The sequence below is a fragment of the Thermobia domestica genome, chromosome 5, assembly GCF_964235325.1.
Source record: "Thermobia domestica chromosome 5, izTheDome1.hap1.1, whole genome shotgun sequence".
Classification (NCBI taxonomy): Eukaryota; Metazoa; Arthropoda; class Insecta; order Zygentoma; family Lepismatidae; genus Thermobia; species Thermobia domestica.
Window position 1 is genome coordinate 32,667,567 of NC_137458.1, and position 27,835 is coordinate 32,695,401.

At 37.4% G+C, this 27,835-nt stretch overlaps 1 protein-coding gene across 1 annotated transcript in view; it reads left to right on the forward strand.

Annotated features, from left to right (window-relative positions):
* Positions 1-27,835, forward strand: part of LOC145685837 (uncharacterized) — a 162,721-nt gene that overhangs the window by 129,311 nt on the left and 5,575 nt on the right. The gene's annotated exons all lie outside the window — the stretch shown is intronic.

Consider the following 27,835-nt stretch of genomic DNA (forward strand, 5'->3'; position numbering starts at 1 on the left):
GCTAAGCGGTTAGCGTACGCGCCTTTGGCGTGGGAGACGCGGGTTCGATTCCCGGCGGGAGCTCATGTGGTTCGGATTCCACGTTAATCAGTAGGTCCACGTCTCATATAGCCTCGCTGCTGAAAGGGACGCTAAACTAAAATAAACTCAACTGCAGATGTTTCCTCTTCATTATGTTTTCTAGGCTTTCCTAAGGTTGCTCGATGATCCTTCACATTATAAAGAACTTTTTCCTATTTTTTCTATATTCACAAATGTACTTCGATTCTCGTTCTGCTACTTTTCCCTTTAATTTGTTTGTGTCTTGAGTTTTGATTAGAGATTGCTTGAAAGTTTGCAATACCTCTATTTACTTTAACGTTAACGATGTCTTATTTTCTGTTTTTGAATTACGATTTTAACCTTCATTTTATTTTTCTTTTCTTTCAAATTTTTAATGCTTATTTCGTGCATGGTAGATAAGCATTTTTCAATTTGGAAATTTGTGATTTATGCGATTTATTTTGCCCAAAAATGTTTAATGTAAAATTTAATGTTACATTACATAGGTGACAAGGATATATTTAAACTTAGTGATACAATCTATTTTGGAACTGCTACGTGTTCTTCGAAATCTGCGAACGTTACGCGTTAGTGTTGATCTAGCCTCCGTTAGCAACTACGCTATTCTGATTCTTTTTCATATATTTCATTTGATTTGTAATTGGGCCGCGGTGGCTCAGTGTCAGAGCACTCACTTCTGGTGCATGGAGTTCTTGGTTCGATCCCTGCTCGCGCCAAGTGAGCTTTGTTGTTGGCAAAACACCGTGTTTGTGGGTTTTCTCGGGGTTCTCGCATTTCCTCCAACTTCTTCATTGCACCATTTCATTCATATCTCATCACCGTTCCGTTTAGCCAAGCCGGCATAATAGTGGGACGTAGAACCGGAGTTGGATTTAATTTAATTTTTTGTTTCGTTGAGTACTACATCTGATAAGGTCACAGGAAACGATTGTGCTTAATGTCATCATTAAGGCATAAAACCTTTAATGCTCGTTTAGGGAAGAATATTGATAGGTTTCTCTGAAAATATGAGACAGTAGCCGGCATAAGTGACTGAAGTGAGTCCAGACGAAAATTAATATTTTCTTGTATTCTCACAGGTCTTTCAGGATATTGGTTTTGGCGACGAAAAGTATTCTCGAATTCGCACAATGGACTTATGATAAATTTGAACATGTGACGAACATTTTTAAGGATAATATGGTTAAGCAAATAATAGAATCTCAAATTAAGTATCGGGATGAAAGTTCTGACGAAAACGTACTACATCATGATAATGCAAAACAAGATCTTATTTAGAGTGCAGACGCTGACAATTCTGAGCAGAAACTAGTTTTGATGGCCTCCTATCTAGGTACTTCCGTGTAGTAATTAGGATCAAATCACACTACGATAGTGCAATTGTTGAATGACTTAATTGAGGAAGAGAACGTCGATTGCTTTCAAACGCAAAGAACTCGAATAATTTTTGAAAAATAATTCCACAATGCTTCATTCTACATTGTTGACACCGAGCGACGCAGACAATTCTAAGTGCGCTTATAATTCCAAGTCAGCACTTGGGCATCTGGCAAGAGTGATTTATTCTGCTGAAGTTTAAAAGACAACGAATCAGCGAAATACTGGAGTGAATGATCGCCTCAATGACTTACGTCACGCACGCTCTAACCCCGTGGACCTCTGTTAACACAGAAGTAGTTTGAGCGACGTAACCAGTTATATTTTGTTTATCAGGACTTCATAGGAGATCCAATTCATGACGAGTATGGGATACACAATTGACGGAAACACATACTTTAACATCTAATTGTATTAGGTTCTTACATATACTAAAATCCAAATCATTTCAAAACAATTAACAGTGGAATTAACTTTATTGCATTAGAAATGAGGATTTGATTTCGTTATCAGTGCTGAACATGGTGACGAGGCATGAAACTAATTGTGAGAGATTAATTTCGTCAATTCAATATGCGTAATGCTGCATATATCCCATATATGATATATGTACAACATAAATTAACAGAAACACACCATCAAATTGTTGAGGAAGTACAATAACAGTAGTGTGATCGAGACAGTATGAATGGGAAAAAGACGAAACTGTGAATAGCTGCAGAAAGCAAGCAAGTCTGATGAATCAATAACTAGGTTGTAAGTAAATATTGCAAGTTTGATTAGCTATGGGAAATAACTCGCAAAACATATAATTCAAACTATGGGTAAAGTTTCACAGTTGGAATCTTTAGATGTAGATAAATGTAGCTCTGTAATACAGAGGAAGATAATGTAGAAATCGTATAATACATATCCAGTATTCTTTTTTGTCAGTGACCAATTTGTATCCTAATCTCAAAATGTGGTGCACTAACTCAGCTAAGTGGGCGTAAAAGGCGTTGTAGAGAATCACTTTGATTAGATTGGAGTTATGGCATGTCTTCTTCGGCGGGAACTGTCCCAATTGCACCAAAATCTTGTAAAAATGTAAATGGAAGCAAGAATTTTTGTCTTCCACCTTGTTAGCTAGTTTCTTTAAATGTTAACCGAAATCAATATCTTTCTTTCTGATGCGTTGAGAAAAATGCTTTACTTTATGAAATTTTTCTTTTAGTTCAGCTTCAAAGCCTAACAAATTTGAAGGTGAAATTTCAAATAAACAAATTAGTTTTCATCCGCTGCTGTTGTAAGCCGAAACCAATTTCTTGTAACTTCGTTCTTTTGAACGTCATCAACGCTTTAGCTCTAAGCCATACCACAACAACGAAGTACCCAACGAAAGAAAGCAATCCCCTCGACGAACAAGATGAAATGTTATGAAGCCTGGGATTTGGGCACTTTAGAATAAAAGTTTTTTACATGACTTGTAAGGTTTTTAGTAGGTCGCCGGATTAACAAAGTGAATGAGGGTAGTTGGAACTATTTTGGTAGAGAAGGAATTGTAACAGGGAGGAGAAAGAAAATTCGTAGGAAAAGATGTCAAATGAAGAGAAATTACTAAAGAATGTTGATAGAGGATGGCATTGAGGAGCTTGTGGAAATTTAGACCCTACGAAATAGTGAACTCTATGTAGTTGGTGGCGCAGATACTTATACAGGGTGTTTCTAAACAACGCCGGCAACGTTTGGGAGGCGATTCCTGACACCAAGGTAAGACAAAAAGTATAAATTATCCTGGATACACAAATGCTTCCTTTCGGGGTTATAGGCTGCCGAGAACATGAAGAATTGAACTTTAAAGGTCCATGAGACCAAAACTATGAGACGTTGCCGATGTTGTTTGGAAACACCCTGTATACAATGAAATAGTAACGTACCAACACCACATAGTCGGGTCAACACCACATAGGAACTAGCATATGCCCTATCCAAATGGCCATGTTTCAGAATTCTGCGGTACTTCCGTAACAATCTTTTTATAGAGACAGTTGCAGAGCAGTTCAAGTTATGATCGTAGCCAAACTCCCTCTATAATAATTGCGTCGTGAGTACCTTAGGATACTGAAACATATATTTTGGATGGAGCAAATATTAGTTACTAAGTAAAGTCTTGTCCCGACTACAGGAGGTCGTATAGTTTTGAAGCTATGAAATGATTTTTTATTTAAAATGATTTTCATGCTTTCGGCAGCCTATAACACCCAAAGGAAATATATGTGCAACCAGATTCGTCTGTAGTTTTTGTCTTATCTTGGTGTCAGGAATCACCTCCCAAACGTTGCCGATGTTGTTTGGAAACACCCTATACAATGAAATTGTAACGTACCAATTGTGTGTCTGGAAGTAAAAGAAATACGTACGTTAAATAGTTGTTCTGTAGGACAAATCGTCTTAACATTTTATGAACATATTGAAGACCACCGACTCAGAATTTGCCATAATTAACCAATACCACTCTGTTCATCGTTTTCTAAGTGTCATGTTTAGGAGTATGGTGAAGAAAAACACTTTTGCTTTAGGTTTAAAATGGTAGTCACTCTGCGTGTTTATCTGAATTAATCATATTTTGGCATGTACAGGGAGACGATCGACATCTCTTAACAAACATTGAGATCATGGAATAGAACTAACTCCCTAATACACTAATCTGATTATGATGATTTACGTATATTTACTTAGGGAATACTCATGGATTACATTTCCTTTCAATATTTTGTTCTCTTTGTCGAATTGACACAATACGATAGCGTGTATTGAATCATAATTTTCTTTTAAAATTTGTGAATACAAGGTAATCTAAAATGACAATCTTGTTCCCATGGAAATATACTCCTGTGGCAATGTTTGGGAAACTTATTGTTTTTTTTTTTTTTTTTTTTTTTTAGTATTGCTAGCTGCAGATCTTTTTCATTACAAAAGCTAACTTAGAGATCTAGTCGAATAAAGCAGTTGCTTGTATAACAGATGGAAAGAAAGCTATAGACATCTCCATACAAACACCACTATCCTTTAGATGTCCAATCTTTCAATGATTTTCAATGACTTCGGATCCTGCAACTGTATGGAATGCCAAATCAGTAACTCCACGAAGTTTGAGGTTTGGTATTAGTAGTGCTCCTAACCAAAAAGTCCAATTACAAGGCTATTTTCTGATTGATATCGTGGTTAACAGAAAACTTCGTTTTTTAAAATGCATTATTGACGATGGAGGACTTCTCTCCATGTCGGAAGATCTGATATGAATGTAACATTTCAAATGAACATAGCATCTATAAGCTGTTCCTCTGATTCGTCAGAAAGTTCTACAACATTGAGGTTGTCTACATTAGATAATTTGGTGGCTTTCGATCCTTCACTTATGATGTCCGTTGGTGATCTTCCAGCTTGCCTATCGTATCCTGTGCACTATCCTTGGATACACTGTCTCGTGGCGAGTAAACTTCTTAAATCGGTCCATCGAAGGGGACTCAAGAAACGACTGAAGATTATTTTTCATAAATTCCAACGTCAAATAAACTTCAGCAAAGCGGGTTTTCACTAGGAGGGACTGGATATCTCATGCAAGGTCTGACTTTCTTTCGGGCGGCTCCAATTTTCCTCAGATGAGATGTCAGAGTCAGGTTCTTAGTTGGTAAGGAAATCTCAAAGATGTCGGCATCTAACGCTGTTCAACACGCAGCTTCATAATCTTGTTTTTAAAGTAGATGACGTGCACTGCTGCAGACATAATGTTCACATTAACTTGTGCGACTCAAATTCCCAACAAATCCTCAATATGCTGACAAGGCTACAGTAGGAACGAGGTGGTCTTATGATTACTCTTGACGCTATTACGGCCTTCCGTAATAGAGAAAATCTAACGATACCAATAGATACTGCAAGTGTAGCAAACTAATCTCTTTCTTTACTGATCTAATCTAGACTATTGTTATGTTCTCCCTTTGTTAATCTGTATCATTAATCTTTGAATGACTTATTTCTCTTTTGGGCACGTAATGTGACTCCCCACCAATCAGGTATATTTAATTTTTGTTGTTGGTTAAATGGCTGCTTGTATACTTTGAATAAATATATTATTTAACATTTTGAATGTGTGGGTCACGGCTTTAGATCTTGTTCACACCTAAAGATGTTATTTAGTTGTGATTCACATTTTCGTCTTTCAAACAGTTTTTAAATTTGATAAAGATTTCATCAGCATAAGGCTTACACCTGAAATCATCAAACCAATGTTGGAGTCGTGCTTAAGTATTTAGTTTTAATTAGAACAAACATAACTTAAGCAGGGTTATCTAACTACTGGAATCTAAATTTTGTATATTTTGTGAAAGCAAAAACGTGGTGACTCGCTAAGTCTTTTAGTTAAGGTTTACGGTCCTCGTGATGTCTAAACTAATTTTGTTGTATAATTTTCAATGTCAACAAGAGTAAAGAATGTCTTTCAACCTGAAGATACCGTACTGCCTGTTTATGGAAAGCACCATACTTATTGCATGAGATTGTGAGTTCTATTACATGAACCTTACCTTGCATGGCACGATTCCAATGCTATTACTTATTCTTGTATGCACGAACTTAGGTATTGAGTAAAAGTAACGAAAGTATTTGTAGATGGAGTGTGCGTTTAGAAGAAGCTTATTATATCAATACTGTGTTGATTATGAGAGAAAATAATTATATTCAAATAACTTAAATGGGAAAAATGTGAATGAATGATATTATTTAGTTAAGGATTTATTTTACGAGATTTTGGTAAAATTAATTTATACATATATAGATATGATACAACTACGGAATCATATTGTGAAGCCAATATAAATCCCAATGTGATTTTCTGTAGTGTTTTACACCCATTCACCCGAGTTTAAGGACACTATATTGAGATTAGAAATTGGTAATTGACAAAAAATTACTGGATTTTATTATAGGAATTCAACATTATTCTGTTCTGTAAGAGACAGCAACATAGCTAAAATTTCCGACTGTGTAACTTTACGCATCGTTAGAATTATACATTATGTTAACCATATCATTTGCCGTAGCTAACCAACCGTGTACTTTGTACTTACAGCCATTTTAGCTGTTATTGATTCTCGACGACACATCATTCTTATAGTCGGCTGCTGTTCATCGTCTCGTCTCTTTCCCGCTGCCTCGAACATAAGAACGGCTGATTGCTTAGACAAATCTTGATTAGGTTTAACTGTGAGGGAAATAACTGCCTCTAGTGATCACATATATGTGAATTCTTTCATCTCAGAAATTTTGAATTTTGGATCTTATGCGTACATAAAAATACACTCGCCACCTACGCTGAATCTGTATTCTAAGGAACATTTCTCAAGAATCACCGTTCCCGGACCATGTGTACGTAGTACGAGGCAATTATACCTATGGTTCCATGCCACTGAAAATTAGTAATCGTTAAGAACTAATTGGTCAAGTCTCACTTTCCTTGCTTGGATAACGATATTGACTATCCTACGATACTATATTTATTTCCTACTTTGCTCTAAACCAGTCGTGTGCAACAGCCGGCACGCAGGCCACATGCGGCCCGCCTAACCCTGTCTTCCGGCCCGCTGGTCAGTTATTGAAAACAACAATTATTGTATTTTTTCTTTTTTACAAATCATGTTAAGAGTGAACTGGGAATTTTCCATCGATCACACAGTGCGAAATATGGTAACGCCCTGAAGACAAGCACTTGGCAAGCGCAGGTACTTGAGGTAAATTTCCCTCGGTATAAGAACTACTACATGTACCGACAAGTTCTAAATACATTATTCTGCTCCTCTTTAGTGAGTAAATATTTTGGTTACCAGTATAACAGTTTTTTTGTGTTATTCTGATGTAAATTACGATAAACATGTTCCATCATTTAATACTATACTATTCAATTGTCGTAAAATGATACACCTTTTTTGTCTTGGAACTTAATGTTTCATTTATTATTTTCTTCCATTTCATAATAAATATATTTTATGATCAAGTATGTATTTAAATAAATAAATACCATAAAACTTATTTTGTACGTTTTTTAAACTCATTGAATTAAAGAATTTTATACTATGTTTTAAAAAAGAATCTAGAACTGATTTTTAATTCAATGTTGTGATCATATAACTAAACAATAATAATAAATTCAAATACTTAATAAGTTATTTTTTCATAAAATTAAAACAAGTATGTGAAATCATTTTTATTATTATTATGAAGGACTTTGTTTTAAAATTTAATATTAATTATTTTAAAGTTTTTCAATATAAAAAGACCTATCATACTTAAGACACAGTTCTATAATAATAATGAATTCAAATAATAACTCTCTTTTATTTAACATACAGTTCAAGTATGTGAATTCATTATTATTATAAATAATACTTATAGTATAGAAGGAAGAATATGATAGGATTTTCTTCTCATAAAAAATAGTACAAAAACGATCCTATCATATCGAAGTATATGAAACGCACACAAAACACAAATGAAACATTTCCATTTTACTATATTTTTATTATGATTAAATTTATTACTACACTGTTCAGTATAAATCCATTTTCTTCTTTAAGAACAGAAGTCCAGTTCGTCGATACCCTCCTAAGGTTGAATATCAGTTTCCCCCCACCATAGCTGTGTTTGTTCACTATCAAATAAATCAGTCTTAATTGAAACTATGAGTTTATGTTTGCAAAGTACTTTCATTTCCAATTTTAATCTTTCACCATCAATGTTCTTGAAAACTGATGCTCATTCCATTAATAATAATCTATTCATCCACACATGTATGAATTCCGGCATGTTCTCTGCATGGAAGACCTGCGATTGTACATGATTACGAATATTATCTGTACACAAGTTAAAATATTCACGTAGCACAACACTGCAAACTTTACTGTTTTTCACAACATGTTCAATACATGGTAATATTTCCAAGAAATAAAGCCAACTTCCAAATAAAGCCCACTTGAAGATAAGTACACAGTATTTCGAGGAGCATGAAGTGTTCCTTTCTTTAATATCACTAATTTTTCACCCATTAGTTCTCGCACCACCAGTTCGTTTCTTCGTCGAAGAGATTTTATAAATGTAATTTCCACCGACAATTTAAATAGTCTGTAAAAAACGGGGTCAAATGTACAAGTTTCTCCCACTCTCCCAAATTTAACTTCACTCCAAACACAAGTCCTTTACCGACACGAACCACTGGCTCAAATGTATCACTATCCAGTCCAATACAAATTAATTTGGTTTTCATTGAAGTAACTCCATATTCAACATTTAACAAGTACTCTTTCTTAGTAGCCATAGTTGATGAACAAGCACTCAAAGGCATGTTACTCCAGTAGCTGATGAACACAGAATAACGTCGCTATGCATACAGATGACTGTGCGTGCAAGAAGAAGAGGACGAAGAGGAAAATTCATGTTTCATCTTGTTTGTACATGTCGCGATACACTTACGGTGAAGATACCAATTCAGTAAATTCAAGATCGTGCATGTTACGTCCAGATAAATTAATCTTCATTCCTTTATATGTTAAATACACATTTCCACTTTGTAAATATGTGAATAATGCACCATTATCTGCTTCCAATTTTTCAGTACAGCGCCCTGTAAAATCACTTTTCCGTTTTCTTCAAATGTTACACATGCCTTCCTGCCATATATCGTTGTAATTATCTCACAGTTTACAATACGAAATGGTACGCCAATATCCAAATCTCGCATTTTTGTAAAGGGAACCAATGATCGCATACTAAGCTTATCTAATAAATTCATTGACGATGCCATGTTTAATTTGACGTTTTTTTCTTCCCAACTGCTGCTAATAGTATGATCTACATAATCACATACGTGTACGCTCTACGTTCAGTTTACGACGTCACCATTCTTTCAATCGCTACTTTTCATCACGTGATCCTCAGTTACTCTCTCAAGACCTGGGAAATAACTATCGCACATTACAACGATCAATATGTCATGTTTCATCTTGCTTATACAGGCTTATTTCGATGCTATTGCTGTTGCATCAACTTTAACGAAACCAAAGCCAAATTCAATGTCTGTGGAGCACTTGCATATACAAATTCTCATACTACGTTTCGTGAAACACGATATTCTCCTTAGCAACTAAGACCAATTCGATCAAAGGACACATTTCATATAGTCTAATCCCACGGACACATACTCTTCGTCAGAGGGACTGGGTCAACATAACTACCCAATACAATTCTACGATCACATATAGAAGAAGAAGAGGAAAATATCAACTTTCATTTTGTTTCTATATAGCCATACAGCCGTCCAAGAGCATGAATATGGCCTATCACCTAGTAAGATAGTAGTTTAGGCCGGTTTAAGCCCCAGGGAACGTTCCCAGAGCCAAAATGTTCCCACGGGGATGAACGGATCAACTCTACTGGGGGCAAGTTGACGCTGGCCCTCCGACTTCAAGCAGAAATAATGTATGTAGTGCCGTTCGTTAGTGCATCGTTTGTGCACGAAATCCCATCTTTTGTGCTTCAATACTTCTTGACTTATAAGTCAAATCTAAAGACAGAGTTGGAAACTGGATACAAAATTTCGGTATTTCTTTCGAAATAAAATGCTTTCCCCACATGTGAAGCACAAACGATGTGATTAGTGCCAATGGTTAGTGAATCGTTTGTGCTCATTTGTGCACGAAACCCTACCATTTGTGCGTTATTAGTTTCGGAGATTTTAGCGAAAAACTGATAAGGAGCCAGCGTGAAATTGGCTCCCATCAAGTAAAAACGACGAAAATATTGCCATTCGTTAGTGGATCGTGTCTGCTCGTTTGTGTAACCCTATTATCTTTGCTTTATTACTTCCGGAGATATAAGAAAAAACTGGAAGGGAGCCAAGCTCAGGCTTGTCCACGACTCCAAACGTGAACGATATAAGGAGGATCGTTAGTGCAGCGTTTGTGCTACTTCGTGTACGAAGCCCCATAATTTGTGCTTCAAATGTTCGTGAAATATAAACCAACACCTGAAAACAGATTTGGAAACTGAATACAAATTATTATTTCTTTCTTTATGAAGAAAATCCTGATATGGTTATATTGATCAATGGAATTATCTACACATTTAGGCAATGATAAAATTTTTACTACAAGAAATCTTCCGAAAGATGGTTCTGTGTCAAACAGGTTTTGAGTAGTACTGCTCCCACCACTTATGACTTTATTGTTCTGATTGAGTAAGGGATGCATAGTGACCTGATCATGTGGTATGGCGTCATAGGAGACAATGCCCTCCATATTTTGACAGGAATACCGTGCCCAGCCCTAATTTTTGATGCGTACATTGGACCGACCACTCCTTAAGGTCTGAAAATTGCCCAGTTTTATATTTTGGCTTGGTATTTTAGGACCCTTCTATATACCTCAGTAAGTTTGAGGGCCCATCTCGTTCCATTTTATAGATAGAAATGCCAAAAATTCAAATTTCAGAAGATTTTGATCTATTTTATCCCTTGACCTATACTATGATGAGTCTTAATTACCTTATATGGTTACATATGTGAACATAGGTTCCATTCCCTTTCATAAAACTTGGGTACATTGATGCTTCTTTTTAAATTTTGGAGGAACACAAGACCACCACAAATTTATGAATTGATAAAAACTGAAATCTTGAAAAACTTTTATCTAGGACCAAAATATATAACACTGTAAGTTTGGATGGTTTATGTAGTTCTCATTTATCATGTTTGGCATTTCCCCTAGCCCAAATTCCCCACTGTTATTTCTTTTTTGGCAGTGTAAAACCAATATAAAAAAACACAATAAAACCCGAAAAAGCCTACCTCCAAAAATATACTTCAAAATTTGGATTGAAATAACCTTAATGTAATTATAATTACTTTGTTCAATCGTGGTTCTTAGCATATGTCTTGTTTCAGAATTGACTTAAAATACGTGTTTATGATCAGAACAATATAATTGAAAGCAAAAAACATTTTGGAATCATGCATAACGAATTGTGTTTAAGCTCGATCAAATTCGTTGTAACAGTGTTCAACTGTAGTCTATTATATAAAATTGAAAATAATCTCGTTTGTGCACGCTTCACGTGGAAACGTTTTAACCGATTTAACCTTTTGGAATGTATTTTGGATGTAGTTATTACGTACCTCCATCTGCGTTTTTAACTCTTTTAGGATTTCCACTTTTTGACTTTCATTCAAACAGCTACTGCTTCCTTACTATCTATCGTAGAGTCATGGTTCACATCTTTTCTTTTTTTTTATAGGATATACCATACTTTACGACGATACCACTTGTCGGTATTATACACCAGAAAGGCGAAAATCGAGAAAACCCGGGAGATTCTTCGAAAAAAAATTCACAATATATTTGCGCCCGTGTGGCCAGGGCCTGGGTCCATCTAAGACTCTGAACCTTTTTTTAGATAATAAATACGTTATGTTCGTAATACATGAAAAACCCTTTAATCTTGTATCTTGAAAACTAAGGTCATGAGAAATTTTTGAACGTTTGAAGGTGGCCCATTTTTCATATATATCAAAAATGTACTGTGTCATTACTATTTGACTTAGAGTCATGTTTAAAACGCCAGTTTCTTCATTCTAATGAGCCCTTTTCAACGGTACCACTGACATGCCCGTATCATACACCTAAAGCGGAAAGATCGGGCAAAACCGGATTTTTTTTTCTGAAAACATCATCCCCTTGGAACACTTGCTCCCTCGGGCCCGGCCGCGGTTTAACGTATCGATCTCCAAAAAATGAGTTTCAAATGTATTTTTGAACATACAGTAGATAGTACCTACCTTGAGCTTGGTTTCTATCATACTACTTTGATTCCAGGGGGCATCCTAGGGGAAGGGGTTAAAGATGATTAATAATTTATGTACTTAAAAAAATACATATCATGAGCTCTCCAAGTTACGAAGGTCAAACTAAACATGAAGTCCGCGATGTGCTTACTTATATAAACAGAATACACTAAAGCTCCAGCAAAGAGAATATAGGTAAAAAATTCCAAATTTTGATTTTTTGATAATTTTTAACCCCTGAAAGGAAACAAACTGTATAATCAAATTTACAACACTATATATTTGGGCCCTAGAGAACATTTACCAAATTTTGGTTTTGGCAATTTCTGAATTTAAGAGGGGATTCAATGTACCACTCCTAAAATTTAAGAGGAGTGCATCAATGTACACTCATGTCCAAAATGATTGTCGCATATCTATAACTAACTGTCTATCTATAAGAATATAATTTGATAATGATTTTTCAGGGTACTTTTAATACTGATAGTATATGTATAATCGGTAAATGTATATTTGTGGTAAATTTCATAGGAAAAGAATTATAAATACGAAAATTAGAATAAGTAAAACAAAATGTTGCTAAATGGACAAGAAATTTTATTTTCGTTTTATTGTTCTTATTTACTGCTCTTTTGACATGAGATTTTCCACATGCAAGTCTTTGCTGTTTATACACATACTAACATTATAAGAGATACCGGGGGAATTCGTTATCAAATTATATTCCTACAACAACACATATATAGACATGCGACAATTATTTTGGACCTGAGTGTACATATGTCTTATAAGAGAATTGAAATCTGTACTCAACGAAATAACTATATGGTGTAAAGCCTCACCAGAAAGGATAAATTAGGCTAATAACCGACCACGTGGCAATACTGATATATTTTCTTTACCGCTGAGTAATATATCCGGGTCCTAGAGAACATTTACAAAATGTCATTTCTGATTACAATTCTTAAATTTAAGGAGTGCGATAATGAATCCTTTCTAAATTTTGAAAGGGAGCATAATTGTAGAACTCATGTGTTATAGTAGGGAATTGATCCCTGTACAAAAATTGTCAGAAAATTTCGGATCAGGTTACCTGATTCTGGATTCAGTGAAAATCGGGTATCCGTACCCTAAACCGAGAACCAGATACCCGGATCTGGAAACAAAAATCGTACCCGGATCTGGAAACTGAATCGGATTTCCGGATCCGGCACTGAGAATTGGGTATCCTGATGCAGAACCGAGAATCAGGTACCCGGTTCCACAGCTGGAAATTGGGTATCCAGATCCAGTTTCCAGTTTACAAATTGCTTTCAACAGAGTCCAGTGAATTTCCCTGTTTGCTATGATTTGATTTTGCCGGCTAAAATGTCAGCGTCAAACAAAGTACCTGTATTTACAATCACTCGCAACAACGAAGAAATTGTGAAGGTAACTGTTTTTCTTGATCTTCCTGTTTCTTCTGTAGGGAATACTATGCTTTATAGACCCATGACCTTTTCAATATCAAAACTGTCTTTCTGTGTTTTCTATCTTATGCATGCTAAACAACTACACCTTACCACAATCACATTAATGTGTGAGGTAATATGTTTACTAGTGCTCTTAACGGGTCGGGTCGGGTTGAAGACCGACCCGACCCGTGACCCGAAATGACTGACCCAACCCGATCCGACTGACCCGAACCGTGATCCGACCTGATTGACCTGACCCGGTTGACCCGACCCGAGCTGACCCGATCCGAGTCGAGTCGGGTCGGGTCAACCCGATCCGTTTGAGAGCACTATGGTCACGACACTGGGTGAACGCCAAAATGCACTCCCATTGGGAATTAAACCCGGACGACATGTACCGAAGTCTTACACGTTCAGAGGCGACAGAACCGGGGGGCAAGGGAGCAGTTGCCCCTCGTGAAATTTTCAAAGGGGGCAAGATACCCTTTTGCCCCCTCACTTTCAGACTGTAGAAACATCACACAACACTGATTATATGAACTAAATTTTGCTTTTTATAGTAATCTGAAAAAAAATTATCTATTCCAGATTCATCTTTCTCTTTGAAACAAGAGACCGGGCGCTTTTTCTGCCCCATGTTAGACAGAAAGAGTTAGGAAAAAGAATTGAAAATTCTCTTTATTTCCATTGGTGTACATTCTCAAAACACTGTAAATTCTTTTAAAATTTTTGTTTATGTAATCGTAAGTCTGCAATATGAAACGAGTCGTCGAGGGAGATTTTAAAGTTTGAAAAGTATAAGAGTTTAAATGAATAACAGAACATTTAGGAACTAAATACATTTTGCATAAAATTAAATTAATGTTCTTACAAACAATATGCAGAGTGCAGTAAGATTTATAGTGAGGAGAAAAATGTATAGGGTAGGATTAATAATTCAGAGCATATGAAAAATGCGAACTCTATTGTCGTTCCGTTCGTTTAATCCTTTCACTACCATTTTTTTCAGAGTGAGAAACATTAATATATGGCTATTTTAAGTTGTTTTCAAACTTACAAATATATATAAAAAAAACATTTTCGACCGTTTCGTTTTTCGATGTGGGAAGGGTGGGACATTATGTATCCCTCTGATATTTTTACGTGGGACCTTTATGTCCCAGTGGTATTGACATGAATGATCATCTTGTATTTTCAATTATGAAATGAATATTGTCAGAAAAACAATTGGGTCGTATTTATGATTACAAATGTTTTACATTTCGGAATCCTTTTCAAATTACAGTACATGCAACCTCTGCTTTATCACTAGTACATTGTTCCTCACTTTCATCTGTTCCATTATCACTTACATTGTTTACGTTCACTTCCACTACTGTCTATTGGATAATATTAATAAGAATTCTGTGAACCATTAGCAGGCTTCTCTTTACCAGTGGAACATCGATTCATAGCAATAAAATGTGGTAAATTACAGGGGTTCTCTGAGAATGTATCGTGGGACACATATATCCCAGTGGTAGTTAAAGGGTTCAGATATGAGTGCAGAAACAGAACCTCTATTTCAGCTCTCCTTTCAGACCACGTTTGTAAACAAGAATAAGAAAGACAGTCACTGCTTATAATAACTAGTAGTGTTAGATATTTACCTCGCAGTGGTCAAGCAATCAGTGGACATTTGCATAGTACGGGTAATTTGATGTCACTCCTGGATGAAAGAAAAATGGATGTGCCTGTTCTCAACCAATGGATTAATCGACAGGATAACTGGCTTAGTGCTGATTGAAAAAATGAAATTTTAAAGATTATGGGACATGCAATATAGAGAGACTTGGTAGCAGAAGTTAAAGAGTCTCCATTTTATGCAATCATAGCCGACTCCACGACTGATATTTCAAAGAAAGAAGTTATATCTGTGTGCGCTGTATTGACTCTGATTCATGAAACCCAACAAAATATTTATGGAAATGCTCACCCCACATGGCACAAAATCCGAAACAGAATTCACGATCCAAGATATTCTAACGAAACCTAACCTGAATGCAGAAAATATACGCAAACAGTGTCATGATGGTGCAGCTATCATTTCAGCACGAGTGAGTGGTGTGCAAAGAATAACTTCGACTCAACATCCGAAAGCTGTATACATTCATTTCAGTAATCATGCATTAGATCTTCCATTGCAAGAAGTAGCACGAAAATGCGAACCTTTGTGTGACGTGCGGGCTATAGTGAAAGACGTTTGAAACATCAACCTGGATTCTGCAAAACAATAGACAATATACGCACGCCGACATTGTTCTTGAACACTGTAAAACTATCAACAAAAGTAATCCTAAACATTTATTGCCTGTTTGTCCTACTCGCTGGTGTGTTAGGCGAAAATCTCTAATCAGATTTCAATCTACTACCAACGAATTCAAATCACGTTCGAAAAGAATCATCAATAATACAAGTGGTCAAAACGATGATCAAAAAGTAATTCTAAAAGGACATTTGAAAAGAATGAACAAATTCGGAATGATATTTTTTTCTGATAGTCAGTATACGTGCTTTTGTACCTTGCGGACAACTGGCGAAAGTGCTTCAAAATTCTGAAGCTTCTGCTTCTGGAGCTAAAAGAGCAGCAACACACTGAGAAACCTACGAACGGACAGTGCATTTGAAAACATCTATAAGGAAACAAAGGAAAATGCAGACATACTACACTTAAAATTGCCCACTTCATCAAGATCAAAGAGAACACCAATTAGGTTGGAGGAGAGTGATAATCCTTCTATAGCAGTTACCATAGAACATGTATCAAATCTTCGAAAAATGTACTTCGAAATCATTGACTCTTTGTTGAATGAAGTGCAGTGTCGTTTCAATCAGCCAGGCCTCAAACAATTCATAAAACTCTAGAAGATACTTTCTGGAGGAGCTATATGTGCTGGTGGGCCTCTCTCAAAAGAATATTTGAAGCACGATTTGGGAGTTCACTTGTCGGATTTTAACCTGGATAGATTATGTCAGCTCAGGCTGCTTCCACCCACTTTGATGACGACTGATTCGCTGATGACCATCAGAATATTAAAAACTATTAGTGCTGAAACCCCAACTGTTCGCAGTCTTCTCGACCAAGTTGTTCGTCTAGGGAATTTCGTTCTCACTATGCCAGCTTCTTGAGCATTTGCGAAAGATCATTCAGCTATTTGCGTACAGGGGCGTTATTTAGGGGAGGCAGGGAGGGGCATTTGCTGTTGTTGCATATGTGTAGCGACCAGATTTAAACACCATTGCAAGAGAATTCATATCAAAGACAAGCGAAAGAAAAGATACTATTGGTCAATTTTGAAAATAAATAAATGTAGAATAGCACGTAAAATTCCATATAAACTTCAATTATTCCTTATTAATTGTGCCGTACTTTATTAGTGTGAAGTGAAGTGAACATAATGAAATTAGGAAGAGAGGTGAATGTAATAACAAACTGAATATACTGAAGTAAGTGTAGTAAAAGATACAAATAACACTGGATAATTAGTGTTATTGAATTTTCTATATAAATTTTATGAAGTCTTTAGTGAAAATTCCATTTTTCCATTTCTGGTACGAAGTCAAGTAGGTAGAAAAAATATTTTTTCTTATTTTTTTACTTAATTATGTAGCCTGTTTTATAATGTTCAATTTACTTTCTACTACAAAGTGCTACAAAGTTTGTAGTTCTAAATAGCAATTTCTAATATTATAGTGTACTGCAACACCAGAACTGGATTTTTAAAAATATAATTTTAATTTCCTCATTTCCAAGTGATTTTAGTAGTTTTAAGATTCTTTAATAGTGTCCGTGTGACCATGTCCAATAGAGTTAAAAATATGTACCAGTATATAAAATAGTAAAATTTGTACTTACAAACAGTCATTGTGAGCAGTACAAATTTTACAATTTTACATGTTTTCAATTCTGATTTCAGTGGTTGAAAATTTCAGCACCAGACCAAAATCCAGCACAAAACTGACACGGGATTAATTAATCTAAAGATGTAAACTAAGATGCCTCTAATAGTTGGAAATTTCACTCTCACGAAATTGTTTACAGTTTCATTATATTATTATTATTATTATTATCTTTATTATTATTATTATTATTATTATTATTATTAACCAATGAAATCAAATTAATGTTGCATTACAAACATATATTCGTATTATCTTACCTATGTTACATTCCCGTGTCTATTTTCTAGACAGCAGTTTGTCCCCCCCCCAGCTGAAAAATACTTCCGACGCCACTGTACATGTTAACCACTAGCTAGATGAAGTGGGGGATTTCTATATGCATCTTAATGAATATTTGGCACTTTTGAGGTTTGGTTATTTCTTTCTGTAACTGATACCAATGTCCGACGTGGGAGAAATTTATTTTTTTCTTGCTTTATTTCTATGTGACGAAATTTTTATTCAAGGTCGGTGTTCTCACCTGCTCGGACGGCAGGGGGTCTTCTCGGAAGGCAGTAACAAGAGTCTCTTGGCGGAGACAAAAAGAAATCGTTTAACTACAATGATAAGGGTTGAGGAAACAGGAGAACACCTTAGATTTTTTCCAACCCTTCAACTTTCATTCCAAAATAGGTTCTTATGATTCCGGGACCCGTGCTACTTTGATTTTTCTTTCTCGGTAATTAAAACGTATTTTAGAGTACATACAGTTACACGTAAGAAGATACATAATATGAATTTTGTGATTTAAAATTTAAAAATACAGTATATTTAATTATAAAGTACTAATTTTATTTAATCACTTTCAGCCCAACAAATGAAATTCAAACAATTCGCTCTCTGTGTCTTGGTCATCAATACTGCGTCATATTCTTTGTCTTGCAGTCAAGTCTTGGTCCTGCATTTCGTAGTCTTGGTGGTCTTTCATGCTATACAAGAGCCAAGAATGCTCGCCTCATCGGTACAAATGAAGACCAAGTGTGATTTTGATTATGGTCTTTCATACTATACGGAAATCAAGAAAATATGCTCATCGCTACTTGGTGATCACCAAAGCAAGGCCAAGAGCAAGATTAGTATGCAATTCGTCTTGCATATCCAATCTTGTTCTTGTATCGATGTCCTTGGGCTTGGTGAAATAAAATGAAATATTCAGTTTAAGGTCCCCCAATTCTGCACCGAAGCTAAGGGATACGGTGAACATGAGAAATGAATGAAATGGTGGAATGAAGAAAGTGGGGGAAACAGTAGAACCTCAATAAAACCCACTACACGGCGTTTCTCCACCACATAGCCTACTTAGCACCAGCTGGGATCGATCCATGGACACCATGTACCAGAGAAGAATTCTCTACCGCTGAGCCACCGCAGCCCTGCTTGGGATTGGTCGTCCATATCCAATCTTTCTTTTGGCCTTGCTTAAACAACTTCTAGTTTTGTTCTAAATCCAGGCTCCATATTTGCGTAGATATTAATATTACAGTCGAATGGTAAAATCAATCTTCCACATTTAAAAATTAAAGTACACACAATTACAAAAAAAAGCATTTACCATAAAAACACTAGCTGCAAGTGTTCAAAATAGATTTATGGTTTCTATAAAATCAATTGAAAATTGCTATTTTTAATTAGGCAGCTAGTGAAAAACAGCAGCTTTCGACTCCAGCCAAGTTTAAGCTCAACCTAAACTCAGTTGACCAAAGTGAACTGACCCGACAACCCGACCCGACTGACCCGGCCCGACAAACCGACTCGAGTAGCCTGACCCGACAACCCGACCCGAGTTGACCTGACCCGACCCCTTTGAGAGCACTAATGTATACACCGAGTGAGTCAAAAGTGCCTTGCCACAGGCCAACTCGGTAGCTATTGAAGATATGATAAAATGATAAGAGAGCATTTTGATTGCCAGGTGTGCGTTGTCAATCTAAAATGGCGAGATTTTCGTAATCAGACCAACCGTTTAAGCTCGATACTGGTATACCACCCAATAATCAAAATGCTTCGTTTTCACGTCAGTAGGGGACAAGATGGAATGAAATAATCTGGAGCGTGAAATATACTGGGCCAAACAGTTTAGAAAGTGGAGTAAATTAAAGAACAAAGGAGCAGACCTATTTGCACAGACCACAACAGGTCAGCACCACTAGGGGGGAAATGTCAGGAGGGAGGAGGTATACGAGGAAGACAAACAAATGAAAATAAGTTGTATCGTTTTCTAACAGGTATACAATACATGCTAGTGAGAAGAAATGTACATATCTCACGCACGCACGGCACTTGCATCCAGACGCAACAGTCCTGGGCACTATGCCAATACGTGCTCAAATTGGTGTCCCTCCTGCTGGTGGCATTAACGGATACGGCGTCGCAACACTACCACGCACACACTGTAGTGTTTGGGGTTTTATTGCTCTACATACATTCCGAGTATTCTCCTGCAGCTCTTCCACGGTTCTGGGAGTATTACGATACACAAGGGACTTTAGATATCCCATAATGGTGTGAGGTCAGGTGATCTGGGCGGCCATTCCACGGGACCTTTCGACCAATCCGTCGGCCAGGAAGCACCTCGTTGAGCCAAAGTCGCACTGTGCGGCCTTTATTTGGCGGTGCTCTATCGTGCTGGAAATAAAATACACGCCGCGATACCAAAGGCATTTCATCCAGATACGGCTCGAATGTGTTGTGCAGATGATATAGATACTAGTCTGATGTTAACCTATCGGGCAGAAACACGGGCGGTAATATGACGCCGTGTATTCCACACCACACATTCACTCGCGGATTGGCTTGATTGTGCGCTTCAACAACTATGTGGGGGTTGTCGCGAGACAAATACACAGCGTTTTGTCTGTTAACTGTGCCGTTGAGGTGGAAAGTAGCCTCATTACTGAATAGGATGTCAGCCTCTATCATAGGATGTTGTGTTCGTGTCCGGTAAATCTACTCACAGAACTCTGTTCGTCTGTCTGTTTCACCCCCATGTAACGCTTTTACCAAATGTATCTTGTAAGGATGATACCATTCACATGATAAAATTCTGGAAACCGACTTCTGAGATATGGACTCCTCTTGTGCAATCTTCCGTGGAGGTCTTTCAGTACTAACTTCCACCTTTCCAAGCTGGCAATCAATAGTCATGTCGCAGGATGTTGCCGTTCGTGGTCGTTCACTACGGGCCTATTCGCCACGCTACCTGTGGCTTTAAAACGTACCATCCGTATCGAAATGAGTTGGTGGGATGGTGCTACTGATTTGTATGACGCCTGTGATACTCTGTTGCTGCCTCCCGTTTACTCATTCCAGCTGCATGAAGGAGCACAATTTCAATTTTTTCTTGCATCGAATACACTTCACGTCCTCAAACACACGTGCCACACAACTACTCTCAATTCATCCAGAGCGGACGCATTAGACACCCCACGAATAAATAGCCGCGTGACACAGGTAGCTCCGATTGCTATGTACTAATTCCACCACTGCACTTTGGTGATAACGATCAAATTCACTCAGACAAATGATCTGTGTACTTCCAGATTGCGACCTTGCCAACTTTGTTCAAGTGTATCACAGGCCCCCATTTAATTGGCCTTCTCACTCGTTGTTTCTTCTTGAGCAAACAACACCGATATACTGTTCTGACAGAGCTTGATGCGTACGTATTTCTACATAATTATACTACTACTACTGCTACTCCTACTCCTACTACTACTACTACTACTACTAATAATAATAATAATAATATAGAAAAAAATATAAACAAGCAAACACCAGTGATAGACACTTACATGTATACAAGGAATGACATGATCAAGTTATCCCGACTGCAGCTTTCCATAGTTTTCCACAGTCCTACCAGGCGAACGCCGTGATACTACTGTCTCTACACTGCCCAGGGCTGATCCCTTACACACTCCTCATCTTACCTAACAGGGGCACTGTGATGTCGGCTTTTGTTGCCTGAACCATTTCCTTAGCCCTTTCCTTCCACACGTTCTTAAATCAATAAATCAAGGCTAGGACCTGACCATTGAAACAGGCGACTTCAGTTGGGATATTGGCTCCGCACGCTTACCTCTCACAGTAACCCTTTCAGAAAACGACACGACCTATTTTCATATGTTTGTCTTCCTCGTATACCTCCTCCCTCCTCTCCTTCCACCTTGTGGTGCTGACGCCACTGTTGTGGGCCCTGCAATTAGGTCTGCTCCTTTGTTTTTTAATTTACTTCCCTTTCTATTCTCTTTATCCCAGGGTATTTCACGCTCCAGATTATTTTATTCCATCTTGTCCTCCACTGACGTGGCAACGAAACAACCCACATCTGGCAATCAAAATGCTCTCTTAGCCTTTTATCATATCTTCAATACTTACCGAGTTGGCCTATGGCAAGGTACTTTTGACTCGCTCGGTATCTCTCTCTCTCTTTCTCTCTCTCTCTCTCTCTCTCTCTCTATATATATATATATATATATATATATATATATATATATATATATATATTTGGTCTAGGAATTAATTCGTGCGGGTGGACAAGAGATGGCGCAACGAACGGAGCGTCCCACAGTTCCGTGTATCCACACATGTGTTGCAAAACCCCTGTCATCGCGTATCGTTCGTAGTATAGGGCAGTGGATTAAAGCGTCAACAACACCAGTTTGTAGTTAAGTGAACATGGCGCAATTTGTGCCTGATAAAGTGTTTTTGCGGGGTGTCCTGCTGCATTACTTTAACATGCAGAAAAGTGCGACTGAAAGTCATTGTATTTTGGTGGAAGTGTATGGTGACCATGCTCTAGCTGAGCGAACGTGTCGGAAGTGGTTTGCACGGTTTAGAAGTGGTGATTTCGGCTTGGCAGACCAAGAGCGAGCTGGACAGCCAAAAAAATTTCAAGACGAAGAATTGACAGCATTGCTCGAGCAGGATTCGTGTCAAACGCAGGAACAACTTGCAGCAGCATTAGGCGTTGATCAAACAACAGTCTCCAAACGCTTGAAAGCCATGGGAATGATTCAAAAGATGTCACATTGGGTTCCACATGAATTGAAAGACAGAGACGTTGAAAGACGAAAAACCATTTGCGAATTGCTGCTTCAACGATAGAGCAGAAAGGGGTTTCTACATCGAATTATTACGGGCGATGAGAAGTGGATCCATTACGAGAACCCTAAACGAAAAAAGGCCTGGGTGAAACCAGGTGAGCCAGGTCCATCACAACCAAAACGAGATATTCACTGTGCAAAGGTTATGCTGTGCATATGGTGGGATATGAAAGGTGTGGTGTACTATGAGCTGCTGCAACCGGGTGAAACTATGAATGGAGAACGTTATCGACGACAATTAATGCGTTTGAAGCAAGCTCTGGCCAGAACACGACCAGAATGGGAGAACAGACATGATAAACTTATTGTTCAACATGATAACGCTCGCCCACATGTCGCAAAACCGGTCAAAACCTATTTAGAAAATGTCGGATGGGAAGTTTTACCCCACCCGCCGTATTCACCAGACGTTGCTCCTTCGGACTACTACTTGTTCGATTGCATGAACAACGATTTGATTGAACAACGGTTTACTTCTTCAGAAGATATCGAAACATGGGTCTCTGACTGGATCGCTTCCAAGGATGAGGACTTCTTTCGCCACGGAATCTGTACATTGCCTGACAGATGGGCGAAAGTGGTGGCTAGCGATGGTCAATATTTTTCTTAAGGTATTTATGTATTTTGTGTTTGTACTACAGCTTCAATGTGTGCGTACCAACCGCACGAATTAATTCCTAGACCAAATATATATATATATATATATATATATATATATATATATATACAGGGAGTCCAATATACAATGCAACCCGGAGTTTGGGATAGTAGAACTTTTGAACCTGAAGTGATGGACGAATAATGGTTATACCAAAATGAAGGCTTTTTCATGCATATATTTTTAAACTAGGAAGCAACGATTGAAGTACACTAGGAACCGCACGGTGTTGCCAGATGTAACCGAAGGTGTAAATCATTTTTTTTTTTTTTTTTTTTTGCAAAACATGTAAATCGACTCATACCTCATACGTATGGATGTTCTGTCGTTGATTTTCAGTTTGTTTAATTGGAGTAGCTTGAAAACTATGGAGTAGAAAAAAATTTAATTTCCACCGATAACTAATCGGATGAGGCCTCTGTAAGAGGGAAGTAGGGAAATCTTGGTTTTCATAAATTGATACTCTGATTTGGAATCTTTGCTGATGTTTCAGTGCATCAAAAGGTGTGTTAAGGATCTGTCTACATAACCTTAACCCTAACCATAAGAGTATTACTGCAGTCTGCTGGCTAAGGTAAAGGACGCTATTAAAGAAAATCACCGGGGAGAGTTGATACGTGATGTATTGTTCTTGCAGGCAATGCTCCTGTCCACAAGGCTGGCAGAACATTGGATTTTCTGAGGGACCTAGGGTTTTAGTGCATTGACACCCATCTCACTCGCCAGATCTCGCCCCTTCTGTTTATTATATGTTTCCAAAACTTAAAAACAGCACTGAAAGGACAGAAATTTCACAGTGATGAACAGGTGATAACGGCTGTGGAACAGATTTTTGCAGACCTTGAGAAATCTCTTTTTGGGGGGAGGGGTTATAGAAGTTCCAACATCGAAGTGTCAAGTGTTTTGACCTTCTAGGGGACTATATTGAATAGCCTCACACTTTCATGCCTGCAGCTCAAGTCCTTCTGGGTCGAGCTGAGAACTTATCAGCGCACCCTCGTAAAAAAGAGTCTTATGTACCCTTTTAAAATCTAGGAGATGCGCCACGGCGTCCTTGCCAAAATTTCGAGACGATAGATCGAATTAGGTCACCTTATATCTTTTAGCCAATTGGAGCTAATAAAACCATAACTGGGGGCATACTACGTAAGCCCTGTTTCACATGCAAGCATTTGCCCTACAATTTCTTGTACCAAAAATTTTATCATTATCTTTTTGCATAGATATTTCCGATGACCAAAATATAAATAATTTGTATCCAATTTCCAGCTGTGTTTTCAGTTGCATTATACCTTAGAAATTATAGAATCACAAACAATAGGGTTTCGAGCAGAAACGAACACAAATGATGCACTAATGAATGACACAGCTATCAACATTAATCTTAAAGTCGGGAGGGGAGAGTTCACGTTCCTACCTTACTAGTTATTCGTTCATATCTCCAAAATTAATAAAGCCCAAACGATGATTTTATGTACAAGCAATACACTAACCAATAGCACTAATCCCTTCATTTGTGTCTCACATGTAGGAGAAATGTTAGCATTTTATTTCAAAAGAAATAACAAAAAAAAAATGTATGCTGCTTCCAAATCTCTTTTCAGTTTCTGGCTTATAACTAAGGAACTATTGAAGCCTCAAGATACTTCGAGCACAAACCATGAACTAACAATCGGAACTACTTTCATCGTTCGTGCTTGAAGTAGGGGCGGCCAGCGTAAATTTAGCCGCCTACCAGTTTTTGCCTTATATCTTCGGGACTAATAAAGCACAATAGATGAGAATTCGCGCACAAACGACCACAAATCATACACTAACTAATGGAGTTTATCCGATCATTTTTGCTTCACATGTGGGAGAAATGCAAGCATTTTATTTCAAAAGTAACAGCAAAAATTTCTATCCAGTTTTCAACGCTGTTCTAATCTTTTCGCTTAAATGTCAGGAATTATTGAGGCACAAATAATAGAGTTTCATGCACAACAAGCAGAAATGAGGCACAAATAAAAGGCACTAGTTTCGTCGTTTGTACTTGAGGTCGGGCAGCCATGTTTACGCTGGCCCCCTATCAGGTTTTCGCCATATCTCTGAAACTAATAGCGCACAAACGATGGGGTTTCGTGCGCAAACAAGCACAAACGATGCATTAATAAATGGCAATAATCTCATCGTTTGTGTTTCACATGTGGGAAAATAATAGCAGAAAATACTATCCATTTTCCAAGTGTTTCCAGTTTTTGGCTTATAAGTCAGGAACTATTCATGTACAAACGATGGTGTTTGCTGCACAAAAGATGCACTAACGAATAACAATATTTTCGTCCTTTTTATTTGAAGTCGGGCGGACAAGCTCACCTTGGCCTCCTACCAATTTTTCGCTCATAACTCTGAAACTAATAACGCACAAACGATGGAGTTTCGTGCAAAAACGACCACAAACGATGCTCTAACCAATGGAGTTTATCCGATTGTTTGTGCTTCACATGTTGGAGGAATTCAAACTAGGGGCGTCATTTGGGGGGGCAGGGAGGGACATTTGCCCCCCTGAGTTTGAGATGTATATAGATTTTATCAAAATAGTAGTAGTAAGTCAGTGAAAAACGCGAAATTTTACTTATATCAAGGGGTCTTGGCCCGCCCAATCCAAATCTGAAATGACGCTACTGATTCAAACATGTTATTTCACAAGAAAAGGCCACAAATTGTATCCAGTTTCCAAATCTGTTTTCAGTTTTTGGCTTATAATTCAGGAACTATTTAGGCACAAACGATGCGGTTTGGCGCACAATGGAGTACAAACGATGCACTAAGGAATGACACTAGTTTCGTCGTTTTTACTTGAGGTCGGAGGGCAAACTTCACGCTGGTTTCCTACAAGATTTTCGCTCAAATCTCCAAACCTAATACCTAACCAAACCTAATTTCCAAATGCACAAACAATGGGGTTTCTTGCACAATGGAGCAGAAAAGATGCACTAACCAATGACACCAATTCCATTCTTTGTGCTTCACATGTGGGAGAAATGCAAGCATTTTATTTCGAAAGAGATAGCGAAAATGTGTAACCAGTTTTCAACTCTGTTTTCAGTGTTTGGCTTATAACTCAGGAACTACTGAAGCACAAATGATGGGCTTTCGTGCCCAAACCACGCACTAAGAAATGACACTAGTTTCGTCACTTTTACTTGCGGATGTCAGTTTTACTTGTAAAAATCTTTGACTTGAAAAGGGTTTGAACCTATGTTGATTAACAGTATTACTCACAAGTCTAATACGTTACTCCTAAACTATATTAGCACGTAAAATTATAAGCCAAATATTGCTAATTTCAGCCCTGATGTTTGCAACGGTCTGGTAATGCTTCTCCTGTATTGATATTAAATTGCATTCCGAAATTCGTTTATTCGATGACCTGCAGACAATTTAGTGTCCACTAACAATTCTAATAACATACAATGCAGGAAATTCGTAGAAATGATAATGCATTATACAGTAAATTCGCCGTGAAATTTCAAAATACGCTAATAATAACAATGATAAAAGTAACAACAACAATAATGATAAATATTCACCTTCACTCTATAATCTTCACCTCAACAAATAGCTTAGTCGTCTTGGTGCGAGTGGACGTTACTTCGAGTCCGTTGAGGGCTATTAAAGACAGTGGTTCTTTACGTAGTTTGACCACAATTGTAAGTCCCGTCGTTAGGAGTCAGTTGTTTGTTTTATTCTTTGGTAGTAATTATTATTGACAATTAGTACTTGTAATACTTTCTATCTTTGCGTATTATTTTTATTCTTTTCTTCATTTCTAATGAGAAGAATTCCAGGCAAACACCATCATAATTCATCTTATTGTGAATGTAAACACCATTTGCAATAAGTAAATAACAAACATTAAACCCATAAGGTAAACGCGCCTGAATTCGACAGGTACCCGAATTCGACATACCTGTGCTTAAATGTTGTGAAATAAGCGTAAAATGTCATCCCTGCGATCGTGAATAGAAGCGGCAACATTATGGGAGTGTCTTTTCTCGTGTCAAAAGTACGGTTGCAGTAGATGAGTCATATGTATGGAGAAAAGGAGTACATTGTTGTGTGTGTGACACACTCTTCGAGAGAAAAAAAAACATAATATTAAGGAAAACATAAGACTGCAAGTTATTTTCCTAAGATTTTTATTAAAATTAGGTTTGATTCAAGCAAATACTAGTACTTTAATGTTGTAAAGGAGTTTCAATCAGTGCGTTTCGTGTTCTTCTGTGAGGACAATGGTTGTGATGCAACATGAACGAGGGTTGACGAAAACACGATCCTTTATTCGTAA